The sequence below is a fragment of the Stylophora pistillata genome, chromosome 2 (genome assembly GCF_964205215.1).
Source record: "Stylophora pistillata chromosome 2, jaStyPist1.2, whole genome shotgun sequence".
In the NCBI taxonomy this organism is placed as follows: Eukaryota; Metazoa; Cnidaria; class Anthozoa; order Scleractinia; family Pocilloporidae; genus Stylophora; species Stylophora pistillata.
The window spans coordinates 19,303,229-19,320,512 of NC_142520.1; the positions used below are offsets into that span (position 1 = coordinate 19,303,229).

The following is a 17,284-nucleotide window of genomic DNA, read 5'->3' on the forward strand; positions in this document are numbered from 1 at the left end:
CCGAAAAATAGATGTTCATAGTTGACAAAATTGGGAATATAAAAATATAATAATAGTAACAAATAGATAAAATAATAAAGGCTCTAGTGCAAGCATCTTATTAGGGCGAATTAAGCGTGCAATCGTTTATTAAACCTGCCATATTCGATTTGGAGTTAGAGTCAACGGTGGGGAAAAGAGGTGGGGAATGGGGAAAGGCGAAAAATATTCGTTGCCCCACTGACCTCCCCTCTCTTTTTGACCGCCGCTCGCTCGCCCCCTTTTGTAAATATTTATTTCTCTGCCCAGCCTTCCGTTGCTGTAAAAAAGTCAAAGATGGCAGCTCTAATTTTCACCTAGATAACACTGAGCACTCGCCCGCCAAAATTACGCCTGCTCGCTACATAAAAGGCAACACTAGAGCATATTCCGTTGTTCTTACCTCACGCTTTCCGACACCTTATTTCTGGTTCCTGATTTTGCTTCCTGCTATGCACCGCTGACTTCATTACAGTGGGCCGCACTTTTTCCGTTTTCTGTAGTGTGCAGTTATCACAAGTGTAACAAGTAGAGCAACATTAAGCACACTAAAACTGAATTTTTTCTCTCGGAATGTCTTATATGCATAGTAACTGGAGGGATCTTGACGTAAGTGAAAAATATTGGGTTTTATCTTTAATCAGGAAATTTTGTTAACACGAGTCAACTTGTTATGCACAGTCATGGTACACTAAATAACGTCTCAGTTGTCATTTGATGTAGGTAAGTGTGTCCCACCTCGTTTATCATTAGTTGGAAGATTTTGGGAGGAACAAACTGACAACAAGTTGAATAGACCTTAACTGAAGTAAAGGCGTTATTTAACCCCCGGTTCAGCGTGTCCTAGCTCCCCTAGGAACTCGGAGCGAATATTTTTTGTTTATGTTTTGTTTATATAGCATCGTACCCTTCACAGTTTCACTATAATCTATTTTACAATGTGCATATTATGACGTCCACTCCTTGCCGAAAGCTTCTTTCAAACTCCTTGATAGACTTAATTACGTGGTTGTCTTACGTACGAGGTCAAGGGATCCCAAAAAGTTCAAGTTGTCGGTGTTTTTAGTCGAAGAAATGTCATAATTTGGGCATACCATGCAATCACTAATGTAAAATATTGCTTGATTTGGGAAAATTTGTCCTCTGATGTCGTTTTTAGAATCTCTCTGCATTTTTTTAACAAACATGGAATACTATTATTAGGTTTGCAGTGCCAGGCATTTAGCCTTTTTGGACCATTTGTTAAACCAATGCCTTATGTAATCATTACAAGTTAAAACACCTTGTTAATTTAATTTAATTTTTTTTATTTTTGGATGAAGACAGGCCACTGTTCACTGCATTCTAGACCCACTTAAATGATTAACTACTAATTTGACCTGGTCCATTGGCTTATGAAGTTCAATTATGGTTCTCATTTTTTATTAGCATTTTGATGGAGTGACCAAATAACAAAATCGAAATAATGATAACACAAAATCAGAATATTCAGTTAAAATAGACCATTTTACAGTTGTGTACTTGGTTGCCAAGCTTTTGATTTGCAATGAGATAAAGGTGACCTTGTTGTGATAGAGACCTGTATCTAATTAGCATGATAACAAAAGATTAATTTTCATTTGAAAAGCAGCAATGCCTGTAACATAACAAGGTCACCCTTAGCCTCATGACTATTATAAGTTAAACATAACCACAGTAAAGTGTGTGCTCTGATTGGTCAACTTAGTAATTGCACCATTTGCCCATGGGTGTACCCTGCTGACATGAGCAAATGTAAAGACTAGTTTTCCACACATACTTGTTATTTTTTTTGGTTTCATGAGATTTGCTAATTAAAAGGGGGCTCTCTGCTGAAATGTATCAGTGTTACGTTATAAAACAAGTGGTAAAGACCACAGCATACATGTTGGAGGTTTGCTTAACCCAGAGTCTCTCTCAGCTATCACCTCACATGACTCTTATACATCTTTTGTGCGTAGCAACCTCCTGTGTGCATCAATAATTAGAGTTTATGCTGTGGTGTTTACCATTTGTTAAATGGCAACAAACTATTGGCTAGGGGTCAATGAGAGCTCAAAGTAAAAACAAGCCAGTTGCCTTAAGGGAATGAATATGGGAGTGGCTGAGTTGTGTATGCTTTTAGATTTTTTAGTCTTGTTGATGGAGAACAGTCATGGAACAAGTCTCTAGGACTTATCCCAGAGGGGGGTTAAGCAAAATCAAAGTGATAGGGGAATCTCACATGAAAACTGCTCTATTTTTATGTATCACTTTTTAAGACAATTTCTGGGAGGAGGTGAGTTTCCTTACCACTTAAAATCATGGGGTGGTTGCCAGGAATGAAATGTTGGTCACCCAAAAAAATTGACACAGCATTAAATATTACTTGACAACTGAACCACACTGCTAATAGCCTAGAGTAAGTAGTGTAGTTGCTTGGATTTTGAAACTTGGAATAAGGAAGGTTTCAGTTATGAATTGGAAGCATGAAGATAATAATAAACCTTTTGTTCTCTGTTTTTGTAGGCTTGGAGAAGTGACGGATTACCACTGACAACAAGTAGCAATGATGCAGCAAAAATGTTTGATGCTACCCTAACACAGGTTGGCTTTGGTTGAAAATTTATACAAGTGTCAGCTAGGGCTAAAGTGAAATATCATAAGAATCAAAATACTAATTCTAACTGATACAGATATCTTAATTTTTATTTATTGTGCACAATTCTAGTATGGCAAGATATTAATTTGTCTTTATGATCAACTTGAAAAACCCTAATTGATATGTATGATTATCAATGTGGGAGAGGTGTAAATCTAGATTATCCCAGCCTGCAACCGTTAATTGACAGCTACAAAATGAATAACAAGGAAAATCTTTATGAAGATACGAGCAACTTTATTTTTCTAAATAAAAATTGAGTTTAAATGGCTACCATAAAATTCCGAAAATATTAAGCCCCTCTGTGTACAAACCCCTCCATGTAGAAGCCCCCAGATTTGAAATGCAAAAATACCTCGTATAATAAGCCCCTTTGAATATAACCCCCTGGGATTTGTATTAATTGGAAATTTAATCCTTGATAATACAAACCAAAGCAAACTACACATAACCACTTTTATCAGGAAGCCTTTTTAGTCATAAAAGAATGATTCTATGCACTAAAGCAATGTGGTCAACAAGTCTTCACTCGTGCCTTGAATTCATTTGGTCCGTAGACAAAGTATTTGCAAGGAAGTTCAATTCCATCATCCTGTACCCAAACTCCCTCTGGTGCTCCACACTTTTCATAGTTAGCATGAACTGTGAGCCTGAACTACGTTACTGTTTTTACTTTATTTCCATTCTAACAAAGTTTATTGCCATTGACTGTTTGAACTTGGCATTTTCAATGTGATTAATTTGTTATCATCAATCTCAAGTCAAAACCCTAATAATTACCAGTTGCACATTCAAACATTTTGACATAAATTTCCCTCCAATTATAAGCCCAGCCAGTTGAAATGCAAATTTTCCTCCTATAATAAGCCCCTTGGAATATAAGCCCCTTCCAAAAATAAGCTCCTTCCAAAAATAAGCTCCTTCCAAAAATAAGCTGCTTCCAAAAATAAGCTCCTTCGCACCTTCCAAAAATAAGCTCCTCCCAAAACTAAGCTCCTGAAAGGTCCTTTGAAAAATATAAGCCCCAGGGCTTATTCAGAATTTTACAGTAATTCTCATAACCATTGACGAATAGCAGTGATGAGTTTGTAAATAATCTATGGTGCTCTGTTAATGGGGGTAATTATTACAAGATAGATCGGTTTTAGTCAACTGAGTTGATCACCAAGGGTAACTAATGATTGGGGTCATGCCATAACTTCCATGTAGCTTTTTCCTGAGAAATATGACAATTAAGCCTGGTGACAACTAATGTCCTTGTGGGAAAAAATGTATCTGGTTTATTTATTTGTTTGTTTGTTGTTGTTTTTTTTTCTTTTGGTTTTAGTAGACATGATGGTATGATGACAACAGTGTCAATGAAATTGAGAGCTCTGTCTCGAAGATATTAGCAGCAGATCCCAACTTTGGCCAGTGAGAACTTTTCTATTCCGCACTTTGAATAACAATTATTGTGCAACTTTTTATTGGCATGGACTGAAGAGAATTCTGGACAGAATAGTCTATTGCTTATTGAAGAGATAAGATTTAGGTAGATACTTGTGTCAAGGACATTGAATATAAAAAAAATGTGAGTTATTATCGTAATCATTTAAACAGATATTGAGTTAATTGAGTTGTTGAAAACTAATACCTCATATGCAAAAATAAATATTCTTCCTTGGATATTCCCATTGCCATTTTAGTGATTAAGTCTTTGCACTCCTTTTAGTTCCTATCAGTGAAATTGACTAAAGGCTGATAGTTTCAAAAGAAACTGTTTGGGGCTGCATAGGTGGGAGTAACGAAATAATTTGGATATATCAACTGCTTGGCCAAAGTCACTATTCCTTTCCAAAAATTTGAACAGCTTAGATTATTCATTTGTAGCCATATTAGTGACTGGGTGATTTAAAAATGATTTGTGGTGACTTCTAGAGAGCAGTAGATCTTGGTTATGAAGGAATATCTTTCTTATTTTGTCTATGTACATGAGGGTGCTTTTAACTTTGATTATCCTAATTGGCTAGCAATATGCTCAGTGGATGTCACATGAACCCAGAAATGGTGTAACATATTCGAGAGAGTTTCTGTGGTTCAGTGCAAGGGAAGTATTTGAGAATCTGGCTTCAAGGACAAACCAGACCTTCATTCTAAAAGAGTATTAATTTATGGTATCATTTTTGTGGAGTGTCCCATTTAAATGACATCACCTGTTTTTATTTCAGTAATGGGTCATGTGATCTGGTGTGGCTTAGACCTGATCTCATCTGGAAAAGGAATCCACACAGATCAAGAGCTGAAGAGCAGCTTGGTATCCCTTGAAGGGTTAGCTGCCAGGAGTAAGATCACAAACAGAGAGAGACTGCATGTCAAGGCAGTCAAAGAATGGGCACAAGGGTGAGTGTTTACCAAGATGTCATGTCAATCACTGAGACAAAATTTTGACTTTTATCAAGTATTTGTCTGTTCCTTTAAGACGCATCTATCTAAATGGGCGACTAATCACATTTTTAATGATTGTGAAATGAAATCATATACGTGAACTGTGGATTAAGAATTGAGCACTACAGTAATTAAGCGGCAATAAAAAAAAAATAAAGTGTTCACAAGAATTCCTAGGCCTGTGTGGGCTTTGAATCCTTGATCTTTGAGATACTGCAACGCTTTAAACAGATTGTTCCTTTTGAACAACGTCTTTATTTATAATCACAATTCAAATTATAAATTCCTACCTGCAATATAGCAAAGCTAATCGAAGCAGGTAGTAAGGGAAACGTGTCAGTTACATATTAATATAATATTATTCTAATGACAAAAAATAAATAACAATTACAAAGGTACAGATGTCAATCACAAAAGTGAATACAAAAATATAGGTATATTAATTAGGAAGCCACGAACACATAATTCAAAACAGGAAAAGCTCAAAATACTCTTTATTTTAACGAAAACTAGTTTCTTGCCATTTCATTTATTAATATATCAATATCAGGATTTAAGAATCCTGGTCTAGAAGGATTTGAAGTAAGGATTCGGTTATTTTTTTCTTGAAACTATATTTTGGGAGCTGTCTCAAAACATCAGGAATACAGTTCAAATTTTTGTGGTCATAGAGGAAAAAGAATTCTTGGAGTGATTTAGTCGAGAGTAGTTTATATAGAAGTTACCAGCGGTAGAAGATCGTTTGTTATAATGATGAGCATCTTTAATGGGTCTAAAGAGAGCAGAAATGTTAGATGCCACGACTTTGTTATAGACATCATGCATTAAGATAGAGCAATTTTTAAACTAGATTAAAGGTAAAGACAGAATATTGGTAGAGATAAAAAGTGGAACAGCGTGAACATTAAACTTAGAGAAATTCATCAAGCGGGCTACCCGTTTTGAAGATGGAGTATCTTGTTTAGGTGCGTTTTGGCTGCCTGTCCCCAGGCAGAGCTGTTTACAGTTATCTATGGTACAATAGTTTATCTCATAACTTTATAGTTGTGACCAAGAAAATATGCAAACACATCTCTCACACCAAGAATTGGTTACTAATTTTTATGCCTAAAAAGTAAGGGTGGTCTAAATTATCATCACCGCCTTCGTCACTTCTGGAAGATTAAAAATATCTTCGAAGGCAAAAATTTCTTATTTGCTTTGCCTACCCACCATTATACTTATACCTACAAATATGAAATTGTCATGTACAAAACAATTTGTAAAATTTCTGCTGCAATGAGTGGCTACTGGCAATTTCTCAAATAATCCCTCTACCCTTCTCCCTTGTCATCGGCACTACACCTCAAGAGGGTGGGTGACAAAAGGGGTACAATTTGGTCGGACAAAGAGGCTGTCCTCATCATATCCCCTTTTCCTTCACAGAGGAGTCCCTTATGGACAGCAATATGAGCAATTGATTACTGACAATATACTTCCATTCTCATTTCTTTCAGAAATACTGTCCCAGCATATCTAACGTGTGAAGATATATTAATGGAAAACCCAACTGACATGTTTGCTTCGAAGATGGCTCACGATTCCTACTTCCAGAGATTCAATCGCAAGGGTGATACCGAAATGGAAGGAAAACATGCCACTCTATGGGTAGATGGCTTAGCGCTAAGTGTTCTAAGTTCTTTCAGTATTCAATCAGTGTTTAGTCTGTCTTGTGTGGAGGATCCTGCCTTTCTCTCCGAAGCGGCTAGTCAGTCAATCAATATCAATCAATACTTTATTTACCCACATAGCGTCAATGAGCTCATAAAGCTCGTTCAAAATACGTACGTGCCAGAGAACTTGAAAATACTTGCGTGTCAGAGAGCTTGATCTCATAAACAGCCCTTTTTGTGTCTACCTAAAAAGGTTGTTAAGTTAAACTTCAATTAAATACTGTTTTTGATAGCCGTAATGACTCGCTTTAGAGCCTTGACCCTTGCAAACTGAACTCCCAGTTTTCTGGGAATTCCCAGGAATTCCAAGGAATTCTCAAAAATTCCCAACTATGCAAATCAGCTGTAATATGAAAAGCTTGGAATTACTGGGAATTTCTGGGAAAGGAAGGTTCCAGTTTTGTGAGGACTTGGAATTCCTAGGAATTCTCAAACATCTTCAACTCTGCAAACTTAGCTCTGCTTTGAAAAGCTTGGGATTACTGGGAATTTCTGGGAAAGGAAGGTTCCAGATTTGTGAGGACTTGGAATTCTTAGGAATTCCTAGGAATTCTCAGCTATACAATTACCACCTTTAAGTTAAGAAGGGCGGAATTCTTGGGAATTTCTGGGAATTGAATTTGAGGCAAATTAAATAACCCTGAAATCCAAATAATTCAGAGAAATTCTCAATACCTTGAATATGAAGGTTTCAAGACAAGGAGTAATTTTAGAGGCTTAAAACTGGTTCAATAAAAGATATGCTAAAGAAAATATACCAAGACTGAGATGTATATACCTGTTTATGTTTAACATGAAATTTATTATTTAAACTAAGTTTTAGTAAATCTCAATATAAATATGCACTTTTCCATAAAGCAGCAGTCAGTTACATAAAGTGCAAATTGTCAATTTTAATCCAATGTACCCATATCACAGATATGCTTTCTAACCTCCAAGGCCTCGTGGATTCCAGTCATAAAATGTTTTCTTGTGTTGCAAAATGTCTCATGTCCGGAGATGCGCCAAAATCATAATACATAAACATAATCATAAGCATGGGTCAACGCTTCGGAATGTGCACATTCATTTGTAGGCAAAAATTCTACCGTACTATAATCGCTTCCTTCTCTTGTACAAATGTTTCTTCGTTATGAGACGCACTTGACTCTGTTGGCACCGCTGCTAGCTCAGTAGAAGCGAAACAGGAATCGAGATGGCTGTGTTGGAACGTGTCGCTGAACGTTTGTTACGGTCCAACTTCGTTGATTTGGGTACTGGTACTTTGTGATCATCTAGGTAGCTCTTATACTTCCTAAGGTGGTATCCATCTGTTATAATAATGAGGGTAAAACACGTTTGTAATCACATTTAAAATTGTGATTGCCTTCTGGTTGTTTCTTGTGCCGTGAACACAACTCAAGTTAGGGTTTCGAGTCTTTGTTTCTTCGACGGCTTCCGGCCACAAATCTTGCATTTGTAGCACATTCGATTCTTCTCGATTATGTTTACGTAGAGTGAATTCACATCATTATTTAAATCATCTTCAGAACATGGATCCAACGTAAAACCATCGTCAACATCGCTGATCAGCTCAGTGAAACCTTGCGCGTTCTCTTAAGACTGCAATTGGGTAAGCCAGCGGATTCTATTTACAAGCCAATGGCAATTCCCAAAATATCCACGTGATCTTACCCGTGATTGGAAACAAAGGAAATTCCATTTGGCCCTCATATTTGAATGTACTTTTCATTCAATTATCGCTCGTGCGTTAAATTATTCTTCTCTCGACTGTTTTGCTTAATATGATATCTCTAAAGATGGGTTTTACCGTCGAGCAATGGGAAAATGAGAATAGCGTGAGTGCTGTAAATGAAAAGCAAGTCGTTGGCGCCGTGAAGTTGAAAGAAGGGACAACGTACAATCATCGATTGGCCGGCGCAAGGATCGAGCGGCCATTTAATTATAAAGCTACGGATTCTGAAAGTTTGTGGGAGTACAAATTGCGATATTTGGTACGTGATCAAACTTGAGAATCGAATCGGTCACATGCATGCCACAGTTTCTTAAACTTACGCTTTTCAATGAAATAAATCTATCAGTAGGCTAAAGGTTTCAGGATTAGTTTAGTCGCGTTTGGAATTTGGCAACTGAAGCTGCGAGCCCAGCAGAAAAAGACAAACGGCTGCTTAGTCTGCAGTTTGGGATAACTTCATTGCAATTAATTATTACAGTTACAACAAGAATTTAATATTCAAAATCAATTATTTAACTGTAATAAAGCCCTTCACTCCCAAGAGTGTTCAGTCAAAATTGAGAAGAAATCTCTCAATTTCAACTTGCAGAATCGACAAAAACAAACAACATAGCATGAAGATGCTGCTTGACAGCTTACATTTGAATTTTAACACACGAGTTTTATCCAAAGAAGTTACAACCACATTAAATTAAGTCAAAGCCTGACTCAGGGAGGAAAGGATAAAATGTTATTTGTATCATTATCCCAAATTAAATGATTCCTTTCAAGACTATTTTTTGACTGATAGTATTTATTGCAATAAACATAACCCAAGCTATTGCATTTCATGAAAAAGAATCAACAGATTTTATTCACAGTTTGTGTCAAACCAAAATTACTGATTCCCTAGGACTATTTTAATGAATAGCTGTAATTGAGGATAATTAATACGAAGTTTTCAAGAAAAGAAGATGAAACTTCATCCCAATATTACTGCATGTTGATGTTAATATACAACAGCAAATAATTAACATGTAAACCTGAGTTAGCATGTAAATAAATTTCATTGACTGCTTAAATTTATAGTTGGGAGTTGATACATATATTTATTTGATATTAGTTGCCTTGAAGTATTCCTAAAATTCCCAGTAATTCCTTGGAATTTCCAACAAGTTTTTAGATTCACAGTATTTCAGGGAAGTCATTGGTACTCTGAGTTGGAATTCCTAAAAATTCCCAGGAATTCCCAAGAATTCCCAGGAATTCCAAGTTCTGTTGGCTTATGAATGTGGAATTTTTTAGAATTTCCAGGTTTTTTGGGAGAATTTCAAGGTTTTTTTTGGGAATTTCTAGGTTTTTTTTGGGAATTTCTGGGTTTTTTGGGGAATTTCTAGGTTTTTGGGAATTCCTAGGAATTCCCGGTCCGAATTACCGTGAAAATTCACACCTCTTATTCCCAGTAATTCCGAGGAATTTCTAAGAATTCCAAGATCCATTTCGCAAGAGTAGGCCGCGCTTGTTTACTTATGGTACCTCAAGGAAAGGCGCTTACTAGAAATAGGGTAATTATTTTTAAAAAAAAGTATAAAAGAAAAGAAAAACAGCAACGAGTTGAGTGTTAATCTGACAGTTTTTGAGGAAACATTAAATTACCTTTCTATCAACAGCAGATATCTTCACGGAATGTACGCGTTTAGCCTGATAGAAACACAATTTTACAGAGGAGCGGAGAAGCATGCACTTACGGTTAGCTTTAAAACTTTGTTCATAGCAATTTTTTGATATTTAACTTCTTAAACAATTTAGGAATAGCCTGTCGTGATTTTCATTCTGAATCATGGCTGGGTAGTAGGCTTACAGTCTACATTTCCTTGTTGTGCTTCACATAATACTTCAATGTGGTTGTGTTCACTGCCTGAAGAGGCAGACTTCACCATTTTGCAGTGAAAACGCTGCAGTGATTACCAGATTGGAAGTGGTTACATCCTAAAACAAACAATGGTATTCCAATGGTAGTGTTTTTTTTTGTTTGTTTTTTTTTCTTGCAGTAATTTTATCTTGCAAAAGGTCTTGAATTGAATCCAAGAGATTGCTGGAGCACTCATGCAGAGGCCCATGTTATAGAAATGGAAGGACGTGAGGATGAAGGAATTAAATTCCTTAGCACGACCTTGAATGACTGGACTGAAAGGCCTACATACGGTGAATTGTACTTAACGTTAGCACCGCTGTCTTGCGCATGATATATAAATTTTTCGAATTTTACCTAATGTTAGAACCGCTTTCCTATGCATAATATATAAATTTTCTGCTGTTGCTGCCATTTAGATCTGGAGAGTGAAAGTAATTGGAAGGGTTGCAATAAGTTAGATTTAGAAGCCTTGGGCTCACATACCGAGATAACAGTCAAGTTTTTTTTTTTTTTTTTCAGCTTGCATTGGCTCGTTATACCAAGAGTAAAATTACATGAATTTTTCCTTCAGGGGATTTACAGAAAAATAAGCTCACACCCATACAATAATTCCGCGAGACACGGCCTTCAGTTTGAGCCCCATTGAGATTTTGGGCAATTGTCAGAAAACCCTAGCTTCAGATAACGGTACTACAAAATACCAGCAGGAGTTCTTTTTCTTTCCCGTGGTATGCAGTACGCCCTTAGTATTCCAGCACGTGCTGTGAAATACATCGAGCCGTTTCAACACACTTACTTCTCTCTGCCCTCCGATTGAAGCATCCCCAGCAACAACAACAATAACAACAACAACAACAACAAAAGGACCACATTATTCCGTATGAGATTACACAGACCCGAAACGGGGATGATTAGTGAGAAAACAGTGGGGAGAGGAAGGGTTGGGGCTTATGGCCAACATTCAGTTCTTCGTTTGTAAAACCTAAAGATGTTCGTATTTCTTTCTTTCTTTCTTTCATCCTTTAATCACCCGGTGTAGATGGGAGCTATGCTAGCCTGTCACAATTACTGGCACTGGGCGCTATACCACATCGAAAAGGTTGTTATCTATTTCTCTAAAGTTAATATAATTATGGTTTTTGTGTTTGTTTGTTTGTTTGTTTGTTTGTGTGCTGGTTTGGTTTTCGCATTTGTGTTTATTTTTTTTAGCCATGTTTGCGATTAAACGCCAGCCTTTCTTTATTAGGGAGAAGATAAGCTGCATTGGACATTTATGACGAGGAGGTGTAGTGTAAAAGTGATCTGTAACCTGTGTTTTATTTTGTTATTTTTAATTCTCATCCGATCACATCTGATTTGTACATGCACGACCTGCATGTCAAATTAAGGTTATTTTTATGCCAATTTGTTTTTTTAATTTGCACACTACTTGGCGATTAAAATTATAATAATATTTTTTTTCTCTCCAGAAATGCGAAATACTTCATGTGTGTTTGTACAGTATCGTACACCTAGAGGGTAAATACATTACAGTGACCTCGTTATGGCACTATTTGAATTAATTTTAACTGTGTAGCTTTTCTTTCTTGGTCAAAGGTTGGGAAATGTTGCCATTCTGGTGCCATGCTTGACTTAGTGGATTCTTCCTCACTACTCTACACACTTCAGATGGAAGGTAATGAGATAACACATACCTGCAGATGTGTTGGGAATATCATTAATTGTTATTTTGTCGATCAATCGGTTGATCTATCGAATGATTCATAAATCAGTTGATGGCACAATCAGTTCTACTAATCATTTGGCAGTCAGTCTACTAATTATTCAACCATTCAATCAATAATTTATTCAATAGATAGATTAAGGTATTAAACAAATAATCTATGAATCAATCGAGATTAAGCCTTAAAAATTAAGCATTATTAATCATTGTAATGCAATTATTGCAATGCTTTCAATAAGATTTGAAATAGGTGGCTACCTCGGTACAACACCTGCCGGAAAGAGACTTCATTACGACTTAGCATGGTGACTGTGACTTGAGCCCGGTGAAATATACCCGGCCACTCACAACACAGTACCCACTGGAGCTCCGGCGAGTGCCGGGTCTTATTGAAAGCACTGATTATTGTATACTGAAATTATTGGCATGGCTGAATTAAACGCACGACGTGATACATTTTGTCTTACGATGTTTTTTGTTGTTTGTTTGTTTTCTTCCTTGAGGTGTTGATGTTAATGATCGGTTGAGAGAGCTGTTTCATTTGTGGGAGTCACACACAGATAATCACATTCTGGTACGTGCCATACGTTACGCGGAGGTGTAGCATACAATAAATTATCATCTTCATATGCAAGTTGAGGAAAGTCGCAGGTGGTTACTGCAATGTCAGCAAACCTTGCAAAATGCCAATTACAGTCCCTTTTGAGAAAGCTCCGATTTGACATTTCTTAATGGTTTAAGGGAACCTCCACTCTTCTAACAATAGCGCTCAAACCATTCCAAATATACTTTTCAATACATCTGGTTTGAAAAAAGTTGTCTTACCAAGCATTCTGCCTTTTTAATTTTTCTTATTTCTTTACATGTATGCGAGGTGGGAAATGTGTATGACAGTGTCAGTTACTCCTGAAGGGATTTTGGCCATCTCCTGGAACTCCTTGTATATATTTGAGCTCCCGACCTCTGTGTTTTGATAGTAACCGTTGATTTCAATTCTCGAGTGTTTCAAAAGTAATCTGGAACTACCTAGATTTTGCCTCACTCTGTTGGGTGATTGGTCTAGAAAACCCTTTACACCTTTTCAACCAATCAGATGCAAACCGGGAACCAATGGCAAACTGGGAACTCCTGCGTTTTCCCGCGCCTCGGGCAGTTCTAATTTTGAGTCCTCGTTAGTTCTAAGTGATAGTTCCTTTCCTTATGATAGGCTGATGTGATTACTTTGGTTTTCGTTGAGGATACCCAAGAGAGAATCGCTCTCTTTTCCTGGGTGGTCTTGCACAATGAAAAATACAAGCCATTGCTTTCACCCAGACCTCTCATTAGCTATTGTTTAATAGATTTTTTTTGTTATATAAAATGTTTAACTATTAATTTTTTCAACTCAGTTTCATGTGTTGATGTGTACACTGGGAGCTAAGAAGGAAGATGAAACACTAACTCTAATGATGTCACTTAGAGACTTTGTTAGGTAATATGGAAAAAAGTGTAGAAGAACGCTCAAATCAACAATCTGTCATTCAGTAGAAGAGTGTATAGTCATCTCTCAAGCGTGGATGGATTTTTGGCATTCTGATTAACTTACTACACTTCCTTTGCTGTTAAATACCAGTAGACTTCAGTTATAGTTATTTGTAACCGACCACATCACCAAGCACTTTCCCAGGAACTGAAAAAGAGACCACGAGAAGCGAGCGGCAATTTTATTATCACTATCTGCAAACGAGATTTGACTGTTCCAGCCCGTGGTCGAAAAATTATTTCAAGTGACTGGTTTTCAGTGAGAGGACCTCATAAAAAAGAAATTAACTGAAAGCGGCGATATATTCAAATAGTAGAAATATTCATGAACTATCGTACAAGAAGCACGTGTCGTTAACCTTAGGTTAAGGTTTGTTCACGTATTTAAGCGGGTGACTTTCGTCTCTACTAATATAATTATCCTGAAATTCTTCGTCTCTACATGAGACGTTTTCAAGGGAGGAAGGGACCTTTAGAACGGAGGAATCAAGCGCTAAGTTATTTCTCATCTCGATTATTTTTGTCATTAATGGCTCATGTTCTGCTGCTCATGTTAGCTCGATCGTTATTATGACAGCCTTGCATAATAATGCCTATTTTTTTTGTTTTTGGTTTTGTTTTGTTTTTTTTTTTGGTTTTGTTTCGTTTTCAGGGATGGCTCAGGAACAAATTGCGAAGTATCTAGAGAGGTTGGTTTGGCCCTTTGTGAAGCATTTGAACAGGCAGACAAGGTACATTCACCTCTTTTACGGTCTCCCAGCTTGACTTCACTAAACACTTAACGGACTTATGACTGGAACAATGAAATTCTTGAGGTTTAATTTTGTGTCTTTTGTTTTTTTTCAAAGGGAAACTTTGACAGAGCTGTAGACATTTTAAAACCCCTCCGTTATGACGTTGTCAACAATGGGGGGTAGTAACGCGCAGGTTCGTGTATTTTGATTGCAATTCATTGTCATTAAATTAGTGCAACTTGTGGCAACGTCTCTTTGGTTTCTTTTCTTTGACAGAGCGGGTCATCAACTTATTCCTGGTTCACGCTGCTCTGCATTCATCGCGGAAAGAGCACCATCACTTGGCAAGGTAAAGGGCAGTTTCTTTTGTACGAACCCATATTCTTTTCATATCTAAATTAGATATCTGTTTATCCTGGCATATGTTAATACGTTTTTTTGTGTTTTTTTTTTCTGAAGAATTTGGTCTCAAAGATTCAAATTATGGCAACATATTCCGGTAGCCTGTTATTCTCCCCCAAACCTGTTTGAGCCAAGGCCTTTAAATTGTAAAACACCCCACCCAAAGCTTGACACTAGCCAAGTGGCTAGTGACAACTACATGTTAAAACAATTTCAGTTCGTTTACTAGCTCAACTGGTCTGGAAATCGAAAACCACAGGCCAAAACTAAATTTCTACTAGTCTGTGGCTATTGGGCTACCGTCAGTGTACAGCCCTGCCATTGGAACCAGGTAGAACGAGGTCGACACGCAGGCGTGATATTCAAAAGTTATCACTTCTTTAATTCAGATCTAATTCGTGAAATATAACCCATAACGGAATTCAACTGAATACTATTAAGCAAAGTGAGATGATTTTTGTTGACACAAACGTCAAACTTTTCGTTATTGTTGAGACCCTTGAGGCTAGAAACAACTCTTTGAAAAAGATTCAGGGATTAAGTGTGGCCATTCAGACGAACACTACCCAGCTCCCAGTTCAAATTCTTTGGCCCAAGCTGAGAGTGTGATTTTGTACGTCTCTATAAATAAGTCAGAAAGACGGGGGAATTTATGGCACGGGGTCACGGGGGGGGGGGGGGAGGGTGGGGCACCATTTGTGTCTCAGTTCCTGACCTTGCTAATGCATTTTCTAAAGTGTACTTTTTCATCTCAAACAATTCCAACAAAAATTTTTTTCACGCACGCTGGCGTTTTTGTTTTGCTCCAAACGGCTCTCATTACTGGATTTGCGATTGAGAACGCATACATTTTGAAGCGTTATCGCCTATCATCCAAAATAAGAAAAAGAACGTCCGAGAACGCAGAGGGCAGCCACAGTATATGTTTGGGACCTTTTGTTAACGTGGTCAAAGGTCCACCTTCTCACTTGTGTATTCAAGAAACAGTTTTTTTTGTTGTTATCGGTCCCTTGAGTTGATGTATCCATGGTCACGGAACATCCCAAAACTCCAAAAATACGACTTTTCTAAATAAAACCCTGAAAGATTAACTTTTAACGAAAAGGTGTGTCTTCTTTCAGGAGCATATTGACGGAGAGAAAGGCAATGAAAGAAATCGCTCCAATGACAGACCGACTCATGGGGCAGGCCCTTGCTTTACATAGGGAGTAAGGTCGGAAACAGACTCTTAAAAATTCAAAATCGGATAGATAACGCCAACACAGTCCGCGTCAAAATAATGGCTCCATAATATTCGTTTAAGGAATTCAATTCACGATAGCAATTCATCAGCTGGGCTGTAATTTCACTCTACGTTCATCTGTGTGTAGGAACTTTCGATTCAGTAAGTCGAAAGTGGTCCAGAGCTGAGATTGGTTCCTACGATTCTCTACTCAATGTTTTCCCCTCATTGGTTGTCAATGGTTTTCTCGTGATCACCTTCGTTCTTAGGATACTCTCTCTTACCAGATAACCCTGGTAACAAGTTTGCTTTTGGATTTGATTTCTCAACATTCAGTCGAAAAGTACTCTTACGTCGTAGTTCAAACTTTGTGGCATAACCACAACCATCCAACACTTTGTACAGTTTCCTGAGACAAAGTAAAATTTTATTTTGGTTGAGAAATCAGTGAACTCGTCGTATAAAGGATTATTAAACTAAAAGGAAATAATACCTTTATCTCTTTCCACATACGATAAATGGTTTAGTAAATAAGAGAATTGAACCCGAACGTTCCTATGCGCCCCTTGGAGCGTGGTGTTAAAAGATGTTTTGAACCCCTGTTAATTGGAGGTCTGCGGCCAAAGTCTAAAACTTGACTTGCATTGCTATGGTTTCATTGAGACCTTGTAACAAGGATTTTACACCTTATTAGAGGAGTAATTTCCTTACCATTATTTTGGTTTTGTGTAACTCTGACAGCAAAACCATGTTTTCATGCTAAAAGTAAAATGTTAAGGTGAATTCAAGTTCCGCATTTAATTAGCATCGCGTGGGAAAATTTTGCTGAAATGCAGTTTTGTGAACTGGTCGCCGCCGTAGCTGATTTAATTAGGTTACTTAGTAAGAGACATAGAATCACTGAAGTCCTAATGAAAACATCGCAGTGCTTCTGCGATGTTTTCATTAGGAGCTGGAGTCTTCAATAACAACTCCGAGTTGACTGAACTGTAAGTGAGACATTCATAAGTTAACACTTTATGGATTCTTTAGGATACATAGGATGCTTTAACAGAAATGTGATTTCAATCCTAATAATCCCACTAAGTTTCAAAACAAGTCAAAGGAACACCTTTTATGGGGTGTTTCCCCTAAGACAAGTAATCATGAGAGATAATGATCGATTTGGACTTTTTGCATACAATGAATACATATCCTGAATTGGAAGAAAATGGACTATTCGACAATATGCTTTAAGAAC

At 37.2% G+C, this 17,284-nt stretch overlaps 1 long non-coding RNA gene and 1 pseudogene across 2 annotated transcripts; one reads left to right on the forward strand and one right to left on the reverse strand.

Annotated features, from left to right (window-relative positions):
- The first annotated feature begins 506 nt into the window (after positions 1-506).
- On the forward strand, positions 507-16,488 carry LOC148737600 (tetratricopeptide repeat protein 38-like; annotated as a pseudogene). Its single transcript, XR_015996188.1, has 15 exons — positions 507-627; positions 2,545-2,622; positions 4,005-5,056; positions 6,598-6,748; positions 10,201-10,276; positions 10,579-10,715; positions 11,481-11,540; positions 11,687-11,726; positions 12,039-12,117; positions 12,669-12,763; positions 13,554-13,636; positions 14,339-14,417; positions 14,535-14,613; positions 14,697-14,769; positions 15,944-16,488. The product of XR_015996188.1 is annotated as a tetratricopeptide repeat protein 38-like (transcript).
- LOC148737601 (uncharacterized) lies at positions 5,151-8,186 on the reverse strand. The gene is made up of 2 exons (XR_015996193.1): positions 6,929-8,186; positions 5,151-5,873 (listed from the first exon to the last, which is right to left on the reverse strand). It is a non-coding gene; the product is annotated as an uncharacterized LOC148737601 (long non-coding RNA).
- Positions 16,489-17,284: the final 796 nt, after the last annotated feature.